Here is an 18702-nt window from a genome sequence, read left to right as displayed (position 1 = left end):
AGCTTGTATGTTCCGGGCTTCAGAACTTTGGCGATGACGAATGGCCCTTCCCAGGGGGGCGTGAGCTTGTGCCTCCCTCGGGCGTCTTGCCGCAGCCGAAGCACCAGATCGCCCACCTGGAGGTCTCAGGACCGGACCCCTCGGGCGTGGTAGCGTCGTAGGGACTGCTGGTACCGCGCCGAGTGTAGTAAGGCCCTGTCCCGAGCCTCCTCCAGCTGGTCCAGCGATTCTTCTCGGCTAGCTTGGTTGCTTTGATCGGTGTAGGCCCTCGTCCTCGGGGAGCCGTATTCCAGGTCAGTGGGCAAGATAGCTTCAGCCCCGTAGACCAGGAAAAACGACGTGAAACCCGTGGCGCGACTCGGCGTCGTCCTTAGGCTCCAGACCACCGAGGGGAGTTCCTTCATCCACCGCTTGCCGAACTTGTTGAGGTCGTTGTAGATCCGAGGCTTGAGCCCTTGTAGAATCATGCCGTTGGCATGCTCTACTTGCCCATTCGACATGGGATGAGCCACGGCGGCCCAGTCCACCCGGATATGGTGATCCTCGCAAAAATCCAAGAATTTTTTGCCGGTGAACTGGGTGCCGTTGTCGGTGATGATGGAGTTCGGGACCCCGAAGCGATGGATGATGTTGGTGAAGAACGCCACCGCCTGCTCGGACCTGATGCTGTTCAGAGGTCGGACCTCGATCCACTTGGAGAATTTGTCGATGGCGACCAGCAGGTGCGTGTAGCCCCCGGGCGCCTTCTGCAAGGGACCGACGAGGTCCAGACCCCATACGGCGAAGGGCCAGGTGATGGGTATCGTCTGCAGAGCCTGAGCGGGCAGGTGGGTCTGCTTCGCATAGAATTGGCACCCTTCGTAGGTGCGGACAATTCTAGTGCGCGTCAGCCACCGCCGTTGGCCAGTAGAAGCCTTGCCGGAAAGCATTCCCGACAAGGGCTCGGGGCGCCGCGTGGTGGCCACAAGCCCCCGAGTGTATTTCTTGTAGCAGTTCCCGACCTTCGGCGATGGAGATGCATCGCTGGAGGATGCCCGAGGGGCTGCGATGGTAGAGCTCCCCTTCATCGCCCAGCAAGACGAACGACTTGGCGCGTCGCGCTACCCGCCGAGCCTCGACTTGGTCGGGGGGTAGCTCTCCTCGATGGAGATATTGCAGGTACGGGGCCTGCCAATCTCGATCAGGCGTGGCCCCGCTCTGCTCTTCCTCGACGTCCAGTGCCTCGCCCTCGGGGGCCGAGGGTACCTCGGGCTGAGCCGAGGGTGCCTCGGGCCGAGCTGAGGGCGCCTCGGCTTGAGCCGAGGGTGCCTCGGGCTCGGGCACGTCGTCGATCTTGACAGAGGGTCGATGCAGATCCCGGGAGAAGACGTCCGGGGGGACCGTCGTTCGCCCCGAGGCTATTTTAGCCAGCTCGTCTGCGGTTTCGTTGTAGCGCCGAGCGATGTGGTTGAGCTCGAGCCCGAAGAACTTGTCTTCCAGGCGCCGAACCTCGTCGCAGTAGGCCTCCATCTTCGGGTCGCGACAGTGGGAGTTCTTCATGACTTGGTCGATGACGAGCTGCGAATCACCACGGGTGTCGAGGCGTCTGACCCCTAGCTCGATGGCGATCCGCAACCCGTTGACCAGAGCTTCGTACTCGGCCACATTGTTGGACGCCGGGAAATGGAGGCGCAGCACGTAGCGCAGGTGCTTTCCAAGGGGCGAGATGAAGAGCAGGCCCGCGCCGGCTCCTGTCTTCATCAGCGACCCATCGAAAAACATGTTCCAGAGCTCCGGTTGGATCGGAGCCGTCGGCAACGGGGTGTCAACCCATTCAGCCACGAAGTCCGCTAACACCTGGGACTTGATGGCCTTCCGAGGGGCGAACGAGATCGTTTCGCCCATGATTTCCACCGCCCACTTTGCGATCCTGCCCGAGGCCTCTCGGCACTGGATGATCTCCCCCAGGGGGAAGGATGACACCACAGTTACCGGATGAGACTCGAAGTAGTGTCGCAGCTTCCGCCTTGTCAGGATCACAGCATATAGCAGCTTTTGAACTTGTGGGTAGCGGATCTTGGTCTCGGACAGCACTTCGCTGACGAAGTAGACCGGCCTCTGAACGGGCAATGCATGCCCTTCCTCTTGCCTCTCGACCACAATCGCGGCGCTAACCACCTGAGTGGTCGCGGCGACGTAGACCAAGAGGGCTTCTCCATCCGCCGGGGGCACCAAGACAGGCGCCTTCGTAAGGAGCGCCTTCAGGTTGCCGAGGGCTTCCTCGGCCTCAGGGGTCCAAGCGAAACACTCGGCCTTCCTTAAGAGGCGGTACAGAGGCAGACCTCTTTCGCCGAGGCGTGAGATGAAGCGGCTCAGGGCCGCGAGGCATCCCATGACCCTCTGTACACCTTTTAAGTCCTTGATGGGCCCCATGCTGGTGATGGCCGCGATCTTCTCCGGGTTGGCTTCAATGCCTCGCTCGGAGACGATGAACCCTAGGAGCATGCCTCGGGGCACCCCGAAGACACACTTCTCAGGATTGAGCTTGACTCCTTTCGCCTTGAGACATCGGAATGTCACTTCAAGGTCGGAGAGGAGGTCGGAAAAGCCTTCCTTGTCTTGACTACGATGTCATCGACGTAGGCCTCGACTGTGCGACCGATGTGTTCGCCGAACACATGGTTCATGCACCGCTGGTACGTCGCACCCGCATTCCTCAAACCGAACGGCATGGTGACATAGCAGTACATGCCGAACGGCGTGATGAAAGAAGTCGCGAGCTGGTCGGACTCTTTCATCCGGATCTGGGATACCCTGAGTAGGCATCGAGGAAGGACAGGGTTTCGCACCCAGCGGTGGAATCCACGATTTGATCGATGCGGGGCAGAGGGTAGGGAACCTTCGGACATGCTTTGTTGAGACCAGTGTAGTCTACACACATCCGCCATTTCCCCCCTTTCTTTCTCACAAGCACAGGGTTGGCGAGCCATTCGGGATGGAATACCTCTTTGATGAACCCTGCTGCCATTAGCTTGTGGATCTCTTCGCCAATCACTCTGCACTTCTCCTCGTCGAATCGGCGCAGAGACTGCCTGACGGGTCGGGCTCCGGCCCGAATATCCAGCGAGTGCTCGGCGACATCCCTCGGTATGCCGGGCATGTCCGAGGGACTCCACGCAAAGACGTCGGCGTTTGCGCGGAGAAAGTCGACGAGCACTGCTTCCTATTTGGGGTCGAGCCCGGAACCGATCCGGACCTGCTTGGTGGTGTCGCCACTGGGGTCAAGAGGGACGGCCTTAACCGTCTCTGCTGGCTCGAAGTTGCCGGCATGGCGCTTCACGTCTGGCACCTCCTTGGAGAGGTTCTCCAGGTCGGCGATGAGGGCCTCGGACTCGGCGAGGGCCTCGGCGTACTCCACGCACTCCACGTCGCATTCGAACGCGTGTTTGTACGTGGGGCCGACGGTGATGACCCCGTTGGGGCCCGACATCTTGAGCTTCAGGTAGGTGTAGTTGGGGACGGCCATGAACTTCGCGTAACATGGCCTCCCTAGTACGGCGTGGTAGGTTCCTCGGAACCCGACCACCTCGAACGTCAGGGTCTCCCTTCGGAAGTTGGAGGGCGTCCCGAAGCAGACAGGGAGGTCGAGTCGCCCGAGGGGCTGGACGCGCTTCCCAGGGATGATCCCGTGGAAGGGCGCAGCGCCTGCTCGGACGGAGGACAGATCGATGCGCAGGAGCTTGAGGGTCTCGGCGTAGATGATGTTGAGGCAGCTGCCCCCATCCATCAGGACCTTGGTGAGCCTGACATTGCCGACAACGGGGTCGACGACGAGCGGGTATTTCCCCGGGCTCGGCACATGGTCGGGGTGGTCGGCCTGGTCGAAGGTGATGGGCTTGTCGGACCAGTCTAGGTAGACTGGCGCCGCCACCTTCACCGAGCAGACCTCCCGGCGCTCTTGCTTGCGATGCCGAGCCGAGGCATTCGCCGCATGCCCTCCATAGATCATGAAGCAGTCGCGGACCTCGGGGAACTCTCCTGCTTGGTGATCTTCGTTCTTGTCATCGTCGCGGGTCCTGCCACCCTCGGCGGGTGGCCCGGCCCTGTGGAAGTGACGTCGAAGCATAATGCACTCCTCGAGGGTGTGCTTGACGGGCCCCTGATGGTAGGGGCACGGCTCCTTGAGCATCTTGTCGAAGAGGTTTGCACCTCCAGGGGGCTTCCGAGGGTTCTTGTACTCGGCGGCGGCGACAAGGTCCGCGTCAGCGGCGTCGCGTTTCGATTGCGACTTCTTCTTGCCTTTCTTCTTGGCGCCGCGCGGAGCAGACGCCTCGGGAGCCTCTTCCGATGGGCGGCCCTGGGGCTGCTTGCCCTTTCGGAAGATAGCCTCGACCGCCTCCTGGCCAGAGGCGAACTTGGTGGCGATGTCCATCAGCTCGCTCGCCCTGGTGGGGGTCTTGCGACCCAGCTTGCTCACCAGGTCGCGGCAAGTGGTGCCGGCGAGGAACGCGCCGATGACATCCGAGTCGGTGATGTTGGGCAGCTCGGTGCGCTGCTTCGAGAATCGCCGGATGTAGTCCCGGAGCGACTCCCCCGGCTGTTGCCGGCAGCTTCGAAGGTCCCAGGAATTCCCGGGGCGCACGTACGTGCCCTGGAAATTCCCAGCGAAGGCTTGGACCAAGTCGTCCCAGTTGGAGATCTGCCCCGGAGGCAGGTGCTCCAACCAGGCGCGAGCAGTGTCGGAGAGGAACAGGGGGAGGTTACGGATGATGAGGTTGTCGTCGTCCGTCCCACCCAGTTGGCAGGCAAGGCGGTAGTCCGCGAGCCACAGTTCCGGTCTCGTTTCCCCCGAGTACTTCGTGATAGTAGTCGGGGGTCGGAACCGGGTCGGGAATGGCGCCCGTCGGATGGCCCGACTGAAGGCCTGCGGACCGGGTGGTTCGGGCGAGGGACTCCGATCCTCCCCGCTGTCGTAGCGCCCCCCACGCCTGGGGTGGTAGCCTCGGCGCACCCTTTCGTCGAGGTGGGCCCGACGGTCGCGTCGATGGTGCTCGTTGCCGAGGTGGCCCAGGGCCGCAGGCGCGGTGTTGCGCGTGCGCCCGGTGTAGACCGAGGCTTCCCGCATGAATCGGGAAGTCGCGGCATGAGGTTCCGAGGGATATCCTTGCCTTCGGGAGGCAGTGCTCTCGGCCCGTCGGGCCGCAGCGCCTTCCAGGAGATTCTTGAGCTCTCCCTGGATTCGCCGACCCTCGGTGGTTGATGGCTCCGGCATCGCGCGGAGGAGCATCGCTGCGGCTGCCAGGTTCTGACCAACCCTGCTGGATGCGGGCGGCGGCCTGACCCTGACATCGTTGGCGATGCGGTGCTGGAGACCTTGGGGCAGGTGACGTATTTCTCCGGCCAGGGGTTGGTCCGCCCATACCTGCCCGACGTCCCGACGGATCGGCTCAAGCGCTCCTGTTCCCTCGTTGAGCCTGGCCTGCGCCTCGCGGACTTGCTCGAGTTGTGGGTCGTAACCCCCCGCCGGAGCGGGGACCACAGCTAGCTCCCGTGGGATGTCGGCGCGAGGCACCGGCCTAGGAAGATCACCGTCCTCCGGCATGCCGAGACGGTTGCCTTCGGAGGGATCCCCTAGCTCGATGTGGAAACATTCGCGGCTTGGGCCACAGCTCTCGTCGCCAAGGCTGCGGCTTCCGTCGGAACAGTCGGATAGGCAGTAGTCACATGCGGTCATGAAGTCCCGCATGGCACTGGGGTTGCCAAGTCCGGAGAAATCCCAACAGACGCTGGGGTCGTCATCTTCCTCGGACCCAGAGGTCCCGTAGGTCGAGACGTCCGTCAGCCGGTCCCAAGGCGACCGTATACGAAACCCCAGTGGGGTTGCACTCGCCTCAATGAGAGCGCCCGCCAAAGCGAGGTCGTTTGGCGGGTTGAGGCCGAGTCGAAATGACGTAAGATGGGAGTTAGTCGGTACCTTTTGGTCGACGAGGAGCGACGTAGTCGCATCGGGGACTGGTTGCACCGTCATCTCAGGTACGAGGGCGATGTCCTGCAGGCTTTCCGCGAGCGCGCCGGCGTCGTCTTCTTGCTCGGGGTCAGCGTGTCGCGGGGGGACGGCGCTTGCCTTCGTCTTGAACGCGAGGTCGACGTCCGGCGTGCCTTCCGTCGGGGCGTCGGGGGCGTCGATTCGCTCGACGGCCAACGAAGCGCGGCCTCCCGCTTGGCCTTGATGGCCCCGCCTCCTCCTCCGTTGGCGGGGGAGAGAACGGAGCGAGCTCGAATGTTGTTCTTCCACCACGCGGGGAAGGTGTCGTCGATTCCGCCGCCGGCGAGCGGGTTGTCGGCCGCCATTGTCGTTGTCGCGCGGCGGTGGAAGAAGTATCATGTCGTACCGCCGTCGAAGGACATGAACTCTAGAGTCCCGAAACGAAGCACCGCCCCGGGCCGGAGAGGTTGCTGGAGATTGCCCATCTGGAGCTTGACGGGGAGCTGTTCGTCAGCACGCAGCAGGCCCCTACCTGGCGCGCCAATTGTCGGCGTTTCGAGACAGGGGGGGTCCCAAAGCCGACGAGTGAGTGTGCTGCGTGCCCCAGCCCAGATGGGTCGAGCGCGTGGGCGAGCGCGAAGGGGGGAGAGGCGAGGTGGCCGGAGTCGAGCGTGAGAGAGGTGGAAGTCCCGCGGCCTTCGTGTTCGTCCCGCGCCCAGGTCGGGTGCGCTTGCAGTAGGGGGGTTAGAAGCGTCCACGCGGGTGAGGGAAGCGAGCGGCCCCAAGAGAGCGCATGTCCCGTCCTCGGTCCCGCGCGGCCAACCTTCTCTAAGAAGGCCCTGGTCCTCCCTTTTATAGTCGTAAGGAGAGGATCCAGGTGTACAATGGGGGGTGTAGCAGAGTGCTACGTGTCTAGCGGAGAGAGATCTAGCGCCCTAGGTACATGCCAATGTGGCAGCCGGAGAGGTCTTGGCACCTTGCTGGCGTGATGTCGTGGCTGTCGGAGGTGCGACGGAGCCTGGTGGAGGGACAGCTATTGGAGCGGTCGAGTCCTTGCTGACGTCGCCCTGCTTCCGTAAGAGAGCTGGGGGCCGCTGTCGTCACAGAGCTTGTGGAGCGCCATCATTGCCCATCCGGCGGAGCTGGCCGGATGGGACGCCGGTCTTGTTCTCCGTGACCCGAGTCGATTCGGGGTAGGACGATGATGACGCTTCCTGTTGACGTGGCGGGTCTGTGCCCTAGGCGGGGTGACGTGGGGGCTCCTCCGAAGCCGAGGTTGAGTCTGTCTTCTGTTGCCGAGGCCGAGTCCGAGCCATGGGGTCGGGCGAGGCGGAGGTCGTTTGGCCGAGGCCAGGGCGGAGTCCGAGCCCTGGGGTCGGGCGAGGCGGAGTTTCGCCGTCTTCCGGGTCTTAGCCCGAGTCCGAGCCCTGGGGTCGGGCGGAGCGGAGTTCGCCGTCTTCCGGGTCTTAGCCCGAGTCCGAGCCCTGGGGTCGGGCGGAGCGGAGTTCGCCGTCTTCCGGGTCTTAGCCCGAGTCCGAGCCCTGGGGTCGGGCGGAGCGGAGTTCGCCGTCTTCCGGGTCTTAGCCCGAGTCCGAGCCCTGGGGTCGGGCGGAGCGGAGTTCGCCGTCTTCCGGGTCTTAGCCCGAGTCCGAGCCCTGGGGTCGGGCGGAGCGGAGTTCACCGTGGCGCCTTTGGCGAGGCCTGACTGTCTGTCTGACTCACTCTTTGCGTTAAATGCTCCTGCAACTCGGTCAGTCGGTGTGGCGATTTAGTCAGGGTCGCTTCTGAGCGAAGCCAAGGCCTCGGGCGAGCCGGTGATGTGTCCGCCGTAAAAAGGGGGGCCTCGGGCGAGACGGAAGTCTCTCGAGGTCGGTTGCCCTTGGCCGAGGCTAGGCTCGGGTGAAGCGTGATCGAGTCACTCGTGTGGACTGATCCCTGACTTAATCGTACCCATCAGGCCTTTGCAGCTTTATGCTGATGGGGGTTACCAGCTGAGAATTAGGCGTCTTGAGGGTACCCCTAATTATGGTCCCCGACAGGTGGCGAGAGTAACGTGTACCCTCCGTGGCAAGAGGCTGGACGGTGGTGTATCTGTGCTCTCGGTTTGCGTGAACCTGATCTGGTCTTAAGAAACTCGGTGGCGGGTTGACATATGCAAGGGTTAAGTGCTACATATGTCGTGTGATCGGAGATCCTCAACTGAGTAAAATCAATTCGGATCGCCGTACCTCTGCGGTTATGGAGACTTGGCCACTGACTTACACGTAGCAATCCAGTGAAGATGAAGGGTTGATAAGAAATTGGCTAGTGTAGATCAAGTGATTGAACTAGGGTAGAAAGAACTCTAGCTGCAGGTAATTTTACTTAACCTGACAATAAAATTAGACTTTAAGGATCCACTTTAGTAAGCAATTCTGCAAACAGAGTCTTTGATTATTGAAAGGCCTTACCTTGACTCCCATATAACCAGCATACCCTTGAAAGTCTTTTCTTTAGTCGGGTAAGACTTGCTGAGTAATTCCATACTCAGGGTTTATTCCCCCGTTGTTTTTAGGTGAGACAACAAACTTTTGTTGTTTTTGTACCAAGGTGGTGAAAAGTGAAGATAATCAGGAATGAAGCTTCCGGAGGACCGAGTCCTCCTTAAAAACCCTTATGTAAAGAACTTAATGGGAGGAACTTTTACCTCCCAGGTATTGTAATAATACTTTTCTGCACTCGCTTATACTCTGGTCTGTATTAAACGACTTACTCTTACTTTTCAATAAATGTAAGTTTATGTAATCACTTCCACATTTCCGCATCTCTGATGAACATATTGTCTGTCAGATGGGTGAAACGTTCCTGGAAAGGTAAGGATAAAGATACCGAACTTGTCAAGTGATTCAGGAACATCTACAGGGTTGTCTGATGTCTGTTGGACAAGGACAACTGTAGGTGGGCCTAATGACTTGGGAGGTTCCGTCACACTCCGAAAGGGATCCTTCTCCGCGAAGGAAACGGGCCCCGAGCCCCCCTACAGATCAGAGGTTCGAAGGCTGGCCCCTCGGAAGGGTTCAACAGCCGCCTCAGAGCACTCGGGCTCCGCGCCCACTACTTGTCAGAGGTTCAAAGGTCGGCCCCTCGGAAGGGTTCAACGGCCTCCTCAGGCCACTCGGGCTCCGTGCCCACTACTGATCAGGGGTTCGAAGGTTGGCCCCCGAAGGGTTCGACAGCCGCCTCAGACGCAGAGCGAGGGATGGCCCTGGGTACGTTCGATACATAACCGAGGCTCGGGCTGCGCTCCCGAGGTACCCTAGGACATTTCCGAGACCAACGGGAACGATTTTGTAACGGAATCCCACCAGAGGGAGGCATCGAGCCCTCGGACCCCGTCAAAAGGGGACCGGGTCCGGCAAATCACCCACAGGTACTTTTGGAGCGCGCCTCCGGGCCACTAGCCGACCCCTAACAAATGGGGCACGGGCGTCCACTCGGATTACCCATTAGCAACTCACTGGAGACACCATGTTCGGCGCCCTCCGAGGGCAACATGGCGCTTTCCCCCCTCCTCCTTGCGAAAAGGCGACGTAGGGGCGTATGTAAAAAGCCGAGTCTGTCCCTGACCGTCCTCTCGCTCTGTGCGGAGGCTCAGGGGCTGCTCTCGCAAACCCGGCTCCGGCCAAACCGTTGACAGCGTCAACATACCAGCCCGAGAACTTGGGACTCGACTGTTCACCCGGGCTACGGCCAGTTCGCATAAGGGAGCAGCCAGACCGGCCGAAGCGTTGTGAAACGTACTAAGACCTCGAAGGAGTCAAACTACTCCTCCGAGGCCTCGGGGGCTACACCCGGCGGGTGCGCTCGCGCGCACCCACCGGAACAAAAAGCAACCGAGGAAGGCCGGTTCCCTTGCAAAAAAGTGCGACAAAAGCCTCCAAGCGAGTATCAACACTCCCTTCGAGGCTCGGGGGCTACTGTCGGGGACCATAATTAGGGGTACCCCCAATACTCCTAATCTCAGCTGGTAACCCCCTATCAGCACTAAGCTGCAAAGGCCTGATGGGTGCGATTAAGCCAAGGCTTGGTCCACTCAAGGGACACGACCTCGCCTCGCCCGAGCCCAGCCTCGGGCAAGGGCAGCCGACCCCGGAAGATTCACGTCTCGCCCGAGGACCCCCTCAAGCGACGTACACACCTTCGGCTCGCCCGAGGCCCAGTCTTCGCCAAGAAGCAACCTTGGCCAGGTCGCCACACCGACCGACCGAATCGCAGGAGCATTTAATGCAAGGATGGCCTGACACCTTATCCTGTCACGCGCCCTTCAGTCAACAGAGCCGAAAGTGACTGCAGTCACTTCGCCGCTCCACTAACCGGCCTGACAAGAAGACAGCGCCGCCTGCGTCGCTCCGACTGCTGTGCCACTCGACAGAGTAAGGCTGACAGCAGCCAAGTCCGGCCTCGGGCGCCATAGGAAACTCCGCCTCGTCCGACCCAGGGCTCGGACTCGGGCGCGACCCTGGAAGACGACGAACTCCGCCTCGCCCGACCCAGGGCTCGGACTCGGGCTCGGCCCCGGAAGACGACCAACTCCGCCTCGCCCGACCCCAGGGCTCGAACTCGGGCTCGGCCCCAGAAGACGACGAACTCCGCCTCGCCCGACCCAGGGCTCGGACTCGGGCTCGGCCCCGAAAGATGACGAACTCCGCCTCGCCCGACCTTAGGGCTCGGACTCAGGCTCGGCCCCGTAAGACGACGAACTCCGCCTCGCCTGACCCGGGGCTCGGACACGACCTCGACCTCGGAAGACCGACTCGACCCCGACCTCGGAGGAGCCTCCGCCTCGCCCGACCCAGGGCTCGGACCGACCACGTCACAGGAGGGGCCATCATTACCCTATCCCTAGCTAGCTCAGGCTACGGGTAACAGGACCGGCGTCCCATCTGGCTCGCCCCGGTAAACAGATAATGATGGCGCCCCGCGTGATCCATGACGACGGCGGCTCTCAGCCCCTTACGGAAGCAAAGAGACGTCAGCAAGGACTCGACAGCCCCGACAGCTGTCGTTCCGCGAGGCTCCAACGCTCCCCCGATGGCCACGACATCACATGAACAGGGTGCCAAAACCTCACTGGCTGCCACGACGGCATGCACTTAGGGCACTAGCTCCTCTCTGCTAGACACGATAGCGCACTGCTACACCTCCCATTGTACACCTAGACCCTCTCCTTACGCCTATAAAAGGAAGGTCCAGGGCTCTCTTACGAGAAGGTTGGTCGCGCGGGAAGACGGGACGGCGCTTAGGGTCCCTCGCTCTCCCCCCCCCCACGCGGACGCTTGTAACCCCCTACTGCAAGCGCACCCGACCTGGGCGCAGGACAACACGGAGGCCGCGAGTTTTCCCCTTTTCTCCCTCTCTTCTATCCCCCTTCGTGCTCCGTCTCGCGCCGACCCATCTGGGCTGGGACACGCGGCGACAATTTACTCGTCGGTCCAGGGACCCCCCGTGGTCGAAACGCCGACAGCCACTATAGAGCCTCTGTGTACTAGTGATAAGTCCAGCGCCTGCACGCACATCAGTCGTGCCGACTGGTATCGCGTGTGATGCAATGGATAATGTACCTGTGAAACGGAGTCTTACCCATTCTTATATCCATATTTAAATTTCGCTCTACGAACAGTAAAATCTACGGTACAAAATAATATTTTTAGATAAATTTTAGTTAGGCTACTGTTGACGACCTTATTAAGGAATAGATGTTCGATTCAGCATATTAGTTTTAATTAAAATTAGATTAAAAAATAATAATCTCACATCCATTTTTTTAAACATCAAAAGACCTTTAATCGTGGTTGGTAATATCAACGAGAACTAATGTAAATATTTTAGTTCAGGTCCTCCAATAAATTAATTTAAAAATAAAGCATTATATCCAAAGACATGCATACGTTATGTAGGTATGGTCGAAAGCTATACGAGACAACGACGAAAGATTGTTTTAGTTTAGCCTCAAGGGAAGAAGCGACAGACGACTGAGCCTGTTTTTCTACCGGTGAGAACGTCGTTGAAATCCTTAGCTTTCTCACACGCTATTACGGTACACACACACACACACACACACACACATATATATATATATATATATATATATATATATATATATATATATATATATATATATATATATATATATATATATATATATATATATATATATATATATATATATATATATATATATATATCTATTACTATTATGTGAGCACTGTAGGCGTCCACTATCGCGCGGTGCACGTTCTGCCGCTCCGCTCATGCCCGCGGCCGAACGCTCCCCCGCACCTTCCATCCTCCGCGCAGCCACAGCCGCGATTCCCGCCGCCCCGCCGCGCTCACCTTCCAGCCCGCGGCAGAGTGCTCCCCGGCACCTTCCATCCTCCGCGCCTGACTCCTCTCGCTGGATGCGTCCCTCCCGCAGCGCCCCGCCCCGCCCGCGCATCCCTCCCGGCCGCCAAGCCCGCTTCCCGAGGCCGCATCCAGCGCTGCCCGCGGCCTATTCCATCCCGCCGCTCGCGCAAGGGTTTCCATCCCGCGGCCGCATCCAGCGCTGCCGGCGGCCGATTCCATCGCGCAATTACCGCTCGCGCGCTCCCCAGTGTGCCCTTCCATCCATGGCTTCACTCGGTTGCCCCCGCGATCCCCTTCCATCGATGGCGAGGTCGCTGGTTATTTTCAACAGTCCACCGATAGCACTCGCTCGCCCTAAACCCTCACCTGCACTCGCTCGCCCTAAACCCTCACCTCTCAGATCCTACCCCTCGCTCGCTGCCCAATCAACAGCTCAGACGTTGCCGCCCCATCCGAGCAAAGGTGGAGGCGTCTGCCTCCACACACCTCGCCCTCGCCACCGCCGCCCCTAGAGAAGACACGGAGGTGCAGAGAAGACACGGAGGTACGTCGCAATTTCAAACTGTTGGTTAAACATTACTGAGAATGGCAAATGGAGATAGGATTTTAAAGCATAAGCACTGTGATCACAATGTGATTCCTGATAAAGTGATTAGTGAATGTGGAAGTTCAACCTTCAACGCTTGATGTCTTCCTGGAGAACAAAGAGTCTGGGTTTACTTGTTTCTGTTTCACTTGGTGGACTGTTGAAAATATCTAGAGTCTGGGTTTATTTTATGCATTAGTCTTTTTATCTAATGCATTCTGAATCAATAGTTTTTTATCTCTATATTTCTTTACTGCAGATTGGAGAGTAGTACACAGGTATTTGTAGTTCTTTCATGTGAATTTTTACTTAAAAGTTTGAGAGTTTTAGATTTCAGTTAGCTAATTTAGGCTTGGTTCCATAGGACTGTATGAGTGACTGCAACGGCGCCATTATAATCATTGAAGTGATGTTTTGTGGATCAACCAGATTTGTAAACTTTAATTGGATCTAAGTGACCATTATAAGAAAAATCATTGACTATTACTTGGTTCATCTTTATCCAACTTATTATAGGTTTTCATGTATTTTTGTTATGAGTGCAAGGTGCAGTTTCTGTATCTAACTACCCCTTTCTTAACATCATGTGGCTATTCTATTACTTTGTTTTGTGTATATAATTACCAGACACATGTTTGAGACTAGATTTATCGGCATGAATAATTGATGAGACAAACTCAATGTCAAACATCTTTCTTTGAGTTTTCTTCATTGATAGAGTCAAAGGCATAAAGATAGGTGTGTGTTTCATTTCTTCATTGATTAGTCCTAGATCTTATTTCAACTATTTCTTCATTGATTAGTTCTAGATCTGTGAAAAGTACTACCTTTATGTTGCATGGACCTCCTACAAGTTCCCGCATTAACCAAAAGAAATGAGAAGTCTCCAAATTTCTTAAGGTAGTCAGATTTTGATATTGTTGCTATCAAAGTAGACAAACTATATTTTTAACGATATTCACTAAAGTTATATAGCAATTGTATCTCTAAATTAAGTTGCGCAGTTGGGATGCAATCTGAGATCTAGATTCATTAACATTTTGATCGAACGAGCAACAGTAGGCCCCTTAAGCTTCTGATCTTCCCATGGTGTGCGCTCTGCCCATCCCAGTCTCTTAAGCTTCTGATCATCCAAGAAGTACCTCTGGTCATTGAAGGGCCTGTTGTCAACAAACCTGATTATTGTCAACAAACCTGATTGTCAACAGAAAATGGGTTGCATTTGGTTGCACATTTTAGATGAACATAAAAATAGAAAAGACATAGAAATGGTTAAAATTGTAGCCAATAAACTGACCCCATTTCTATGATTAAGTACTACATTCACACTTTCACACTTTTCTATTTTTACGTTCAGCTAAACTGACCCTATTTCTATGATTAAATACTAACTATTAATAGCTATGTCTAGACCACAACTGACAATAATATCTATGAGATTAAGCTTAGCACCTGTCGAGCCTTAGCACCTGTCGAGCCTTCCTTGCTTGAGCCTCTTGAGGGCTGTTCTCAAGAAGCATCCAAAGCAAAAGTGTGCTGCAGTAGCATAGTTTTTCTGCTTGAAGCAAAGAGCCATGGCACTAGAAAGCACAAGCCTCATATGAATTCTCTGGAGCTTGCAATTTGTGAAGTAAGCAGCCAACTCCTTTTGGCGGGTCACATGGCCTACCACTGATCATCTGAAGTATGTAATCCTTCTTATAGATTTTCTGGCAGTGCTAGAAACATGTCCATTTGGTTTGGTTCCTTAGCAAAAATGCTTGCGGTGGTTACCACTTCAATTCCCCTAAACCCAAGCTTCAGTACTTCAGCAATTGCTATTACTTTCGCCTTCCTCTGGGGCTCTTCACACATTGACTTCTCTTGCATTTCAGTACCGTACTCCACAGCCGCTACCATCTTGCCATTATGTGTAATACTTTGAAAATGATCAAGAGCATCCTTGAACTGTTCAATTACTGCTGAGGTGTTGATCATCTTGGTTTTTCTGCTTACAGTAGCATAGTTTTTCTGCTTGAAGCAAAGATCCATGGCACTAGAAAGCACAAGCAAATGTTTGATTGCCTGCTGAGTTGTCTTGTGACGGCCTATCAGGTCACAAGCTGAGTTGTCTTGTGACGGCCTATCAGGTCACAAGCTGAGTTGTCTTGTGACGGCACGCAGAGAGCTGGCCGTTGTCGATGCAGGGGAGGATGTGGCGGTCCTATTTACCAAATCGCCGGTGTTTTCATCTCCAAGTCCAAGGAGGATGCGCTCTGCACCAAGAACATGGTCCCGGGAGAGTCCGTGTACGAAGAGAAGCGTGTCTCCGTTCAGGTGCGCGATTGCTTATTCATGTCCTGTTTTATCTTCTCCTTTTATTATTGTATTGGTATTGCTTGTGTTTTCTGTTCCGGGAATGAGCTGACCTGTTGTAGATATGTGATGTTGCTGTTTGAATAAATATGTACGTTTTCATGGTCTGGTTATTGTTCTTTCGTGTTATCTGTTCATCCCAGTATGTTATATGTAGCCTTATTTAGAATCTGAAATTTATTCTGTTGAGATTCAGTCCACAAGAACTTGGTTATAACTGAGTATTGGATGCACCGTTATGTTCTGTTATCTTGAGACAACATCCTTGGCTTTGAGCTCCGTAAATGATGATCTTACTCGGATTCCCCTTCAGGACATCTAAATGGATGATGCAAATTCGAGTTTCTGATGCGCTTATGCACAGTTAAATGCAGTTTAGTCAATTACTTTCCCTTTCCATTTTAAGGATGAAGAATTGCTGTGAGGGGTTGTTTTGTCCCCCTGACTAAAATTTAGCCTGTGTCACATCACATTGAATGCTTGAATATTACTTACGAGTATTAAATATATGCTTAATTAGACTTATTAAATTTGTCTCACTGTTTAGTCTTCATCTGTCCAATTAGTTTTATAAGTAGACCAATTGTCACACTCAAGATTTCTTTGGTGAGGGGTTACTTTCATGATCCCATAGACTAAATGCAATGCGTTCCAGCGAGGATCATGTTTACACTATTACTCCTCTATTACATTTCTGAAAGGCACCATATGTTTCAAATAAGCTTCTGTTACTGATAGTCCAGCTTCAATTACTGCATCCAAATAAAACTTTAGTCTTATCTGCTCATGTAGTTTTGTTGTTAAATTTTGATTAGCTGGTGTAGATATTTTTGTGAACCATAAGTGATTTAGCATCATCAGTCACGTCGTGTAGGTCATAGTTTGATCAGGACGTAGATTAGGACGTGCATTGGAGAGGCAAACTGCATCTGTCACAAAGATGCAGGTTCTTTACCTTTACGGCTTTACAACTTCTTTGTCTTGTGATTATGTTGTATTACAGATATGCAATTTTAAAACTGGTGACAGATGTAGTTACAAGTGTTAAATTGGACAAGTGATATGTTGAACCCTCAGTTGCTTTAGACTTCAGAATTTATCATTTTTAATAGAATGGAAAACTTTACTGTCATTCGTTTTTCCTAAAACATGCATATTCATGTCAAGGCCATCATCTGCTCATCAACTTCTCTCTTGCAAGTGATCTAAAGAGGACTTGAACCTGGGTGTGGGGGGTTTACTTTACACCCATACCTCCAACCAGCTCAGGTCCTTATAATTTGGAATGGAGTGGGTATTTGTTAGCTACAGAGATCAGAAGGAGGTTGAGAATGGTTGAACCACTATTGTTTTGCTAACAGTTCTCAGCATAAATAGCAGTTGACAGTCTAGCTATCAAAATGCAGAAACTCTGTCATATATCTAAATATGATCCAGATAATGTTTCTCAATTTCTTCTCAACAAAAAATATCTTTGTTTTGCATACATAATTTGATGTTTCATGCGATAATTGAAGTTTAAACTATTGCCTTTGTACTTATTAATTTAAATATAGGAGCTTCTCAATTTATTCTCAACCAAAATTAATTGGTTAGTACAGAGGAGTTGTTAATCACAAAAGAAAAAATTGAAATGTGGTCGGGTGGCCACTTCATCCATGATTATTATATACACACATATTTCTTTGTAACTACCAAATGCAAATTCATCCATCGTCCAAGTGCTTTGTGATGGCTTTATAGGCGTCGTGGCAAGAACAGGAAAGAGGCTGAGCGCTTGAGCATATGTGCTCGATGGACACCACTTGCTCGTTAGGGGGTAGTGATGGGGCGGCACGACATGCAAGGCAACAGATAACTCGCTTTGTATGGCATTTTTTATGCTACGGGTCTCTAAAAGTGAAGTAAGACAAAGGTATTTGATTATAACGTTGAGAATGTGAGCTTTGATAGTTGAATTTATCGTTTGTTTAGACCCTCTAGAGATAATTGTTAGCAGCTAAATTCCTGTATTACTAATGGCATCTTAATGTTTTTTTACCATGATTGTTAGCAGATAATTGTTGATTCTGAGGAACTTTGCATATTCTTCACGTTTGGTTATTCTGAGGAACTCAAAGCTACATGTCCATTGCATATCCATAGTTTCAAAAGCCAAGGATGAGTTGCCACAGGCAGTGCGCGCCTGGGAATGGTGTCGTGCCCACTTCTCTTCACCTTATGGTGGAAACACGCTGCTGCATGCCGTTCACGACCAGCTTCGAGCCGCCTCCACCTTGATCACTGAAGTTGGCTGTGGGACGGAAGCCAACCGAGGGCAAGCAGCCGCGGTCCTGGCTGGCTGCTGAAGCACCTGCAGCGTCAGAAGAGGGCGTGCAAATGGGGCCACTTTGGGAGATTATGCTGTTGCCAATGGTCTTTGAGCACATTGAACCACTCGACGCCTGGTGCTGCTGGTTCTGCTCCTGGAGCTGCTGCTTTGTGTTGAGGAACCGCCCTCCTGAGCCACGGGTCCGCTTCATGGCATGACGGTGTCGAGACTCATGAAGGTATGGCTGCGAAGAAAGGAAACTTCGTGATGCGTATTTGCCAGGTGAACTATATAGCTGAAGTAACAGAACTGTACAGCCTGTATAGAAATGCAGGGCTAATTCATGCAGCTTTCAGATCAGAGAAGAACATGAAAACGTGGTGCAGAAGCCAAGAAAAGCTTGGTCCTAGCTATTTAGCTGCTAACAATTATCTGCAACGAATAACTCGATGGACACCATTTGTTGATTCCTTCTGCAACCCTGAGCGCCTCAAGAATGAAGTCAGAGAGCTGACCTCCCGTGTGAAACCTCTCCAGGACTAACATGTTTATGTAGGCTGGTATAGGTACAAGACAGGACATGTAGTTCCAAGTCCCTTCTAACCTTGCTTATTTTTCCTATCACATTGCTCTAAAACTCGCATGATTCCAACCATTGAAAAATGTCTCCGTGTGCCAGGTTTCACAGATCATCATGCTTTTCTTGTGTAATGCATTGGGGAACAGACTTTTATGTCTCCATTTTGGCACACTTGTGGTTTATGCTACATTTCAGACTCCGAATTTTAAAAACTGTTGCGATGTCAGCAAGCGCGGGCTGCCCTTTGTGCTCAAGTTCTCCCAAGACATCAAGCGCGTGCGTGTCCCCACAATTGAGATGCTAGAGGCCAACGTGTCCACCGCTGTCGCTGTTGCCTTCCGAATGTTGCTAGAGGAGCGACGAATGGTGGAGTTCGTGGAGGTTGTTAGTATGTGTCAGAGATAAACTTTGGAAATTGGTTAGATGGCTCTACAACGCTCTTGCTCTAATCCTTGTTTTTTTGGGTCTAACAATAAATAAACTATCAGCCACTGAAATTATGGATTTACTTTCTAGCGACA

General features: G+C 53.9%; 1 non-coding gene across 1 annotated transcript; it reads left to right on the top strand.

The window, feature by feature from the left end:
• Positions 1-15568: 15568 nt before the first annotated feature.
• Positions 15569-15643, top strand: LOC111590739 (small nucleolar RNA snoR60). The gene has a single exon (XR_004855779.1). It is a non-coding gene; the product is annotated as a small nucleolar RNA snoR60 (small nucleolar RNA).
• Positions 15644-18702: the final 3059 nt, after the last annotated feature.

Source organism: Zea mays, chromosome 1 (genome assembly GCF_902167145.1).
Source record: "Zea mays cultivar B73 chromosome 1, Zm-B73-REFERENCE-NAM-5.0, whole genome shotgun sequence".
Lineage (NCBI taxonomy): Eukaryota > Viridiplantae > Streptophyta > Magnoliopsida > Poales > Poaceae > Zea > Zea mays.
Note: the sequence above shows the minus strand (reverse complement) of the source record. Positions and strands in the feature narration are given on the sequence as shown.